Source organism: Nanorana parkeri, unplaced genomic scaffold (assembly GCF_000935625.1).
Source record: "Nanorana parkeri isolate BGI_ZX_2015 unplaced genomic scaffold, ASM93562v1 scaffold1390, whole genome shotgun sequence".
Lineage (NCBI taxonomy): Eukaryota > Metazoa > Chordata > Amphibia > Anura > Dicroglossidae > Nanorana > Nanorana parkeri.
This window is the reverse complement of record NW_017307658.1, coordinates 30080-36143: the sequence shown is the minus strand read 5'-3', so window position 1 is coordinate 36143 and position 6064 is coordinate 30080.

The following is a 6064-nucleotide window of genomic DNA, read 5'->3' as shown; positions in this document are numbered from 1 at the left end:
GGGTCACAAAGCACCATTGTTAGAATTTAAAATTCCATCAATAATAAAGTTATTAATGTGTCCTCCCGGGAGTATATAGCGAATTGTTATACAGCAATTAACATTCATTGGCTCCTGACAGACCAGCTGCATCATTAGCATTTTAACGAGGCGTTCGCATTAGAATTTTGTCTTCCTTATCAGGATCATCGTGAATTATTATGGTAATGAGCGGTTTCCTGTAATTGTATAAAACGTCGGTGAATATTCACAAGGGTCGCTGCCTTACCCGCCCCTCGCCAGAGGTGGCGGCTCGGGTGGCGTGGTCCACGAACAGGACAATGACCTTCTATTGTGTAGAACAACATGGAGGACAGGACAACTCGCCACACGTGCCCCGCGTACCGCTACTTCCCCGCTTAATTAGGCCTGATTAAGAGCTCGGCTCGGTTTCAGGAAACGTTGTGGTTTGGCAGCGTTGTGACGTGCGCCCGTTATTAATCATCATTATTAAGTGGCCCCTGAATCATTTTATATTCCAGGGCACATCAATTACACCATAAAGGAAGACAAAGGAAGTCTTTGATGACATCGTAAAGGACAGCGGAAAAATTTGCAGCAGATGCTCCCGTGAACAATGTGGGTCATCTAAAGATCGATGAGCGCGGCATATGGTGAAGAAGATCTGCGTTGTAGGCAAGGGGGAAGAAGGTTATTGTTGCATCTTGTTGAACATCCTGAATTAGTGCTAACCAACTTGCCACTTGCCTGCTGCTGTAGAACCTTCCTGCATGCCCTTCGAAAATTGGACTTCTCAACAATTGGGTCAGTTCCCTAGTTTATTGTCCTATTCACCCTTGCTCAACGGTTTGGTCAGTTCCCTAGTTCATTCTCCTATAAAGCCTTGCTCAACATATGGGTCAGTTCACTGTTCATTGTTCTATTCAACCTTGCTTAACATATGGGTCAGTTCCTTAGTTCATTATTCTATACAGCCTTGCCCAACGGTTGGGTCAGTACCATAGTTCATTGTCCCATTCAACCTTGCTCAATGGTTGGGTCAGTTCCCTAGTTTATTGTCCAATTCAACCTTACTCAGTGGTTGGGTCAGTTCCCCAGTTCATTATTCTATACAGCCTTGCCCAACGGTTGGGCCAGTTCACGAATCGCAGAAAATCCCGCGATCGTACGAGAATCGTGCAGTGTATGGAAGGCGTGCTACCGTTTCTACTGTACGGTCGCACGACTTTTGTATTTCGAGCATGTTCGAAAACCAGCCGAGAATCGTACGATTTTCCTTGCTCAGTGTTTGGGTCAGTTCCCTAGTTCATTATTCTATACAGCCTTGCCCAACGGTTGGGCCAGTTCCATAATTCATTGTCCTATTCGACCCCACAAATCTCTCAGTAAGCATTTGATCAACGCGGCTAGATCAGTAATACCGAGACTGTGGAGAGAGGCGCGGCCACCGTCTCTCATCGAATGGATCACTCAGGAGGTAAATTACATCTCTGAAATGGAAGAACTCCTCTTTATCAAACTAGACAAAGTGACCAAATTCTCTAGACTGTGGGCACCATGGACTAATTTCTGCCTAGGAAAGGTATACGCAGAACTCGCACGTACCACCGCTTAGAAGACTAACGTACACGCAAAGTGCCTACCGACCCTCTGGGAGCACATTTCTGGTGTAGGGGAGGGTGCGCCAAACGGGGTTACGCTCAAAACGACGCGCTTTAGGTCCCCCTCGCCACGTCACCCCCTTTTCTAAACTACCCTAGGGTCCTCTGTGGTTTTACCGTGGATGACTCTAGACCTTCTACCATCCATCTCTGCCACATCTGTACTACTTTGTGACCCCTTCCCTCAATGTCTGTGTTGTCTCATTGATTGTTTCCGTCTACTTGATGATAATATCATTGTTAGAGCCCAAATGTATGGCATGTAAGGTTGAGGTCATCGGCCTGTAGGACCACTCCAGCTATATACCCACTTCGTTGACATATTAAGTGGACAGTTGGCTCTTTATTTCTGGATCTACTGATGTATTGAGCAGGACCACCCAACAACTCGGTCCGCCCGGTATTGTACTGTACAGTATGGCATCCTATTTGTTTGATTGTTATGCGGCATATTGCCGGGAAGATGTGATATGTTTGATCACAATACATGTCTGACTTTTCTTATGTTCAATAAAATAAAAATCTTAAATGAAAAAAAATAAAATGAATTGTCCCATTCAACCTTGCTCACTAGTTAGGTCAGTACTAGGAAGGTGAATCCTCAACCGGGATAAGAGTGGCCTTGTTCAAGCGGGAGACCGGGGGGTCCACCACCGGCGGAGTAGCCCACTTGGACAGGAAACTCTCCTCAAATGGATAGCGAACCGAAAAGCGCTTCGGGACCGCAAAGGATTTGGACGGGCGTTTCCACTCCTTATAAATGAACTCATCAAAAAAGGGAATGTAGGGAAACACCTCAGCGGAACGCTTGCCCTTATGCGTTCCAAACTGAACCGAGGCCATAGTAGAAGTGCCAGGAGACTCCTCAATCTTAAGCGTCTCACGGACGGCGCGCACCAGCGCCGAGACCAGCTCGCGTTCCTGAACCATGAGCGCAGACGCAGATTCATCCTCACTGCCCGAGTCCGGCGGTGAGGAGTCCCCCGGATCCGGCCGGGGTGACGCGGACGGAAGTTCCCCCTCCTCCTCGGACTCCCCAGACAATGCCGGGGATGGCAAGGGCAGAACCCGTTTTTTAGGGGGCCTATGCGTGAGAGCGCGCTCAATGCGCGACACAAAACCATCCATAGCGGATGAGAAAAATTCCATGGATAACGCGGTACCTGAGGCACCGACCGCCCCCCCCAGGGACCCCGAGGGGCGCCGTGGCGACTGGCAGAGAAGCGCAGGCGTACAGGTAGCGCAGAGAGGTGAACTAGAGGGGTCCGCCGAACGCAGCCCACAGCCCTCACAAGGTAACCCGGCAGGCTCCTCCTTACGATCCATAGCCCCCGCACAGCAGCAAAAACTGCCCACCAGAGAATCACCACCAGGCCACAGGGAGACCACCCGCAGTACTCACGACCCCCAGCTGTATAACTGTGTCCAGCACCGCAGCGTCCGACCCCCAGCAAGGGAGGGCTGAAACCTGTGTCCTTCCTGCAGCGGCGTCTGAGGCCGAAAGGAAGTGCGTCCCCGGCCGTCCGGGGATGAAGAGAGCCTGGGCGGAAGTGACGCGGCAGAAAGGGCAACTTGCCCTATTCCAAAATGGCGGCCGCGCCGACACCCGGAGGCCGCAATGGATCCGGGGCCTCGATTTTTGGCCACCCGCGATCGTAGCCGCGAGCGCCCAGATAGCCCTCCACCTCTTCACAAGGACTCCCCCCATGGACCCCACAGTCCAGGACAGCCCAGGAAGGGCAACACACCCATCAGGAACCACAGCCCTGAAGCCCCACGAGGTAGAGGAGGGGGAGGGAGGAGGGAAGGGGGGGAAGCTGGAAAAAACTGCAGCCAGAGAACTGCAGCCTCTTACCTTGTCGCTGTCCCCACAGCGCTGGCATCCACAACCCCAGGTCCAGCAGGGGAGTGAAAGAAGGCGGACGCCCCCGCCCGCAGACGCGGCGTCGCCAGGCCATGGAAGTGCTGTGACAGGTGGGCCGGGACCCCCTGTCATGTGCACCCCGGGGAGTGAAGTCGCAGCCGACCCGCCGAGGCAGAGCCTGCATGCGCTCGATGGCCACCCAGGGGAGACTACCAGGATCCATCACCATCCAGCACGTCGCCCTGGTGACACTTGCACAAAAAAACGGAAGAAGGAAAAGAAAATTTCCAGAGAGAAATTTTTTTAGCTCCTTACTCCTGACGCTAGGCAAAAAACTGGAGACTTGTCAGCAGGTGGGGGGTTGGGCCACCAGCAGGGGCCGCCCCTAGGCTGTCTAAGTCTTTTTTTTTGTTATGTGCCTAGCGTCCTACTCCTGCAGGTGGCGATATACCCTACCTTTCAGGATCTCCGATCTGTTGCCCTGTGTCCTTCAATGAACGGGAGAGAAAGTTAATTTTCTTATACAGCCTTGCCCAACAGTTGGGTCAGTTCCCTAATTCATTGTACTATTCACCCTTGCTCAATGGTTGGGTCAGTTCCCTAGTTCATCGTACTATTCATCCTTGCTCAATGTTTGGGTGAGTTCCCTAGTTCATTCTACTATTCAACCTTGCTCAATGGTTGGGTCAGTTCCCTAGTTCATTGTACTATTCACCCTTGCTCAGTGGTAAGGTCAGTTCCCTAGTTAATTTTCCTGTATAGTTTTGCTCAATGGTTGAGTCCGTTCCATAGTTCATTGTCCAATTCAACCTTGCTCAGTGGGTTAGGTCAGAGTACCCTAGTTAATTTTCTTACACAGCCTTGCCCAACAGTTGGGTCAGTTCCTTCGTTTATGGTCCTATATATCCTTGCCCGGACCCCACAGTTATGCTGTGGTGGGATATATGTTGGCACATCCCAATACTTGTGCATGGTGATACTTGCTCAGTGGGCCCCTCACAACTTTAGTAACTTACTGAAGTGTTGATAGGTGCTGCTGTGTCATAGCTGGCGACCAGATTTTATGGCAAGGCCCTAGCCGTTGTTCCTATCAGTCTTGCAACCCCAGACCACCTACAGATTTATGCCTCGTCCATAAAGGGGACCTGTCTGTAGGTTGCATGTCACCCAGTAAGTCAGCCTTTTTTATGTTGAGGTCCCAAGTTCCGTCTATCCCTTGGTTTTTTGATAAACAATATGGTACCCACCATGATCTAAGAGATTAAATGTCATTTTTAATAGATTGTAAACCCATTAAATTGCCTAAGAGCCTCCATGTTGAGTCCATGTGATATTACTGAAGAGTACACTGTCCATGGTCCTGAGTGATATTACTGAGGAATACACTGTCCATGGTGCTGGGTACTCCTCAGTGATATCGCCCAGCACCATGGACAGTGTACTCCTCAGTGATCTCACCCAGCACCATGGACAGTGTACTCCTCAGTGATCTCACCCAGCACCATGGGCAGTGTACTCCTCACTGATATCATGCCATCTGCTGATTTCAATTGATTAGTGATTGTCATCCAAATATAACAGTTTCCCAAATGAATAAGAAACTGTTAAAATGTTTTCCCGATCCCTTGACAATGCATTCCTCACTGATATGAACATGGACAGTGTACTCCTCATTCATATGACCCATGGACAGTGTACTCCTCGGTGATATCACCCAAAACCATGGACAGTGTGCTCCCCATATACAGTATATCACCATGGACAGTGTACTCCTTACTGATATCACTATCTACTGCATACACTGTCCATGGTCCTGAGTGATATTACTGAGGAATACACTGTCCATGGTGCTGGGTACTCCTCAGTGATATCGCCCAGGACCATAGACAGTGTACTCCTCAGTGATATTACCCAGCACCATGGACAGTGTACTCCTCACTGATATCACCCAGCACAATGGACAGTGTACTCCTCAGTGATATCACCCAGCACAATGGACAGTGTGCTCCCCATATACAGTATATCACCATGGGCAGTGTACTCCTCACTGATATCATGCCATCTGCTGATTTCAATTGATTAGTGATTGTCATCCAAATATAACAGTAGGAGGACCAGGGCCCCCCCCGTCCTGCACAGGAAGTGCTCTTCACTATAAGATAACCTTTACACTTTATATGACATTATCAATGATGAAAAGTTGTTTCTCAGACCTGCTCCCTGAGCTGAAAGCAGATCCACGAAAACAATGAATTAATATGTGACGAGAATAGCCGTGTTGATCTGCGCGCCCCTGGAGCCTTCATATGTGTAGCCGATTCTCGGCGTATTGTATGCGGCGGCACGCGTATCTTGGGGGGGAGTAAAGAAGCTTTATGTCAAGGAAGTAATTACACGGATGTCTGTCAGAGCACGTTAATAAAGAGCTCAATGTTCTCTGTATTAATCAAGGTCATGCACACGCATGTTCCGGCTCTGACAGGTGACACATGTGCTGATTAGTGTGTGCGGGGGGGGGGGGGGGGGGGGGGGGGATCAG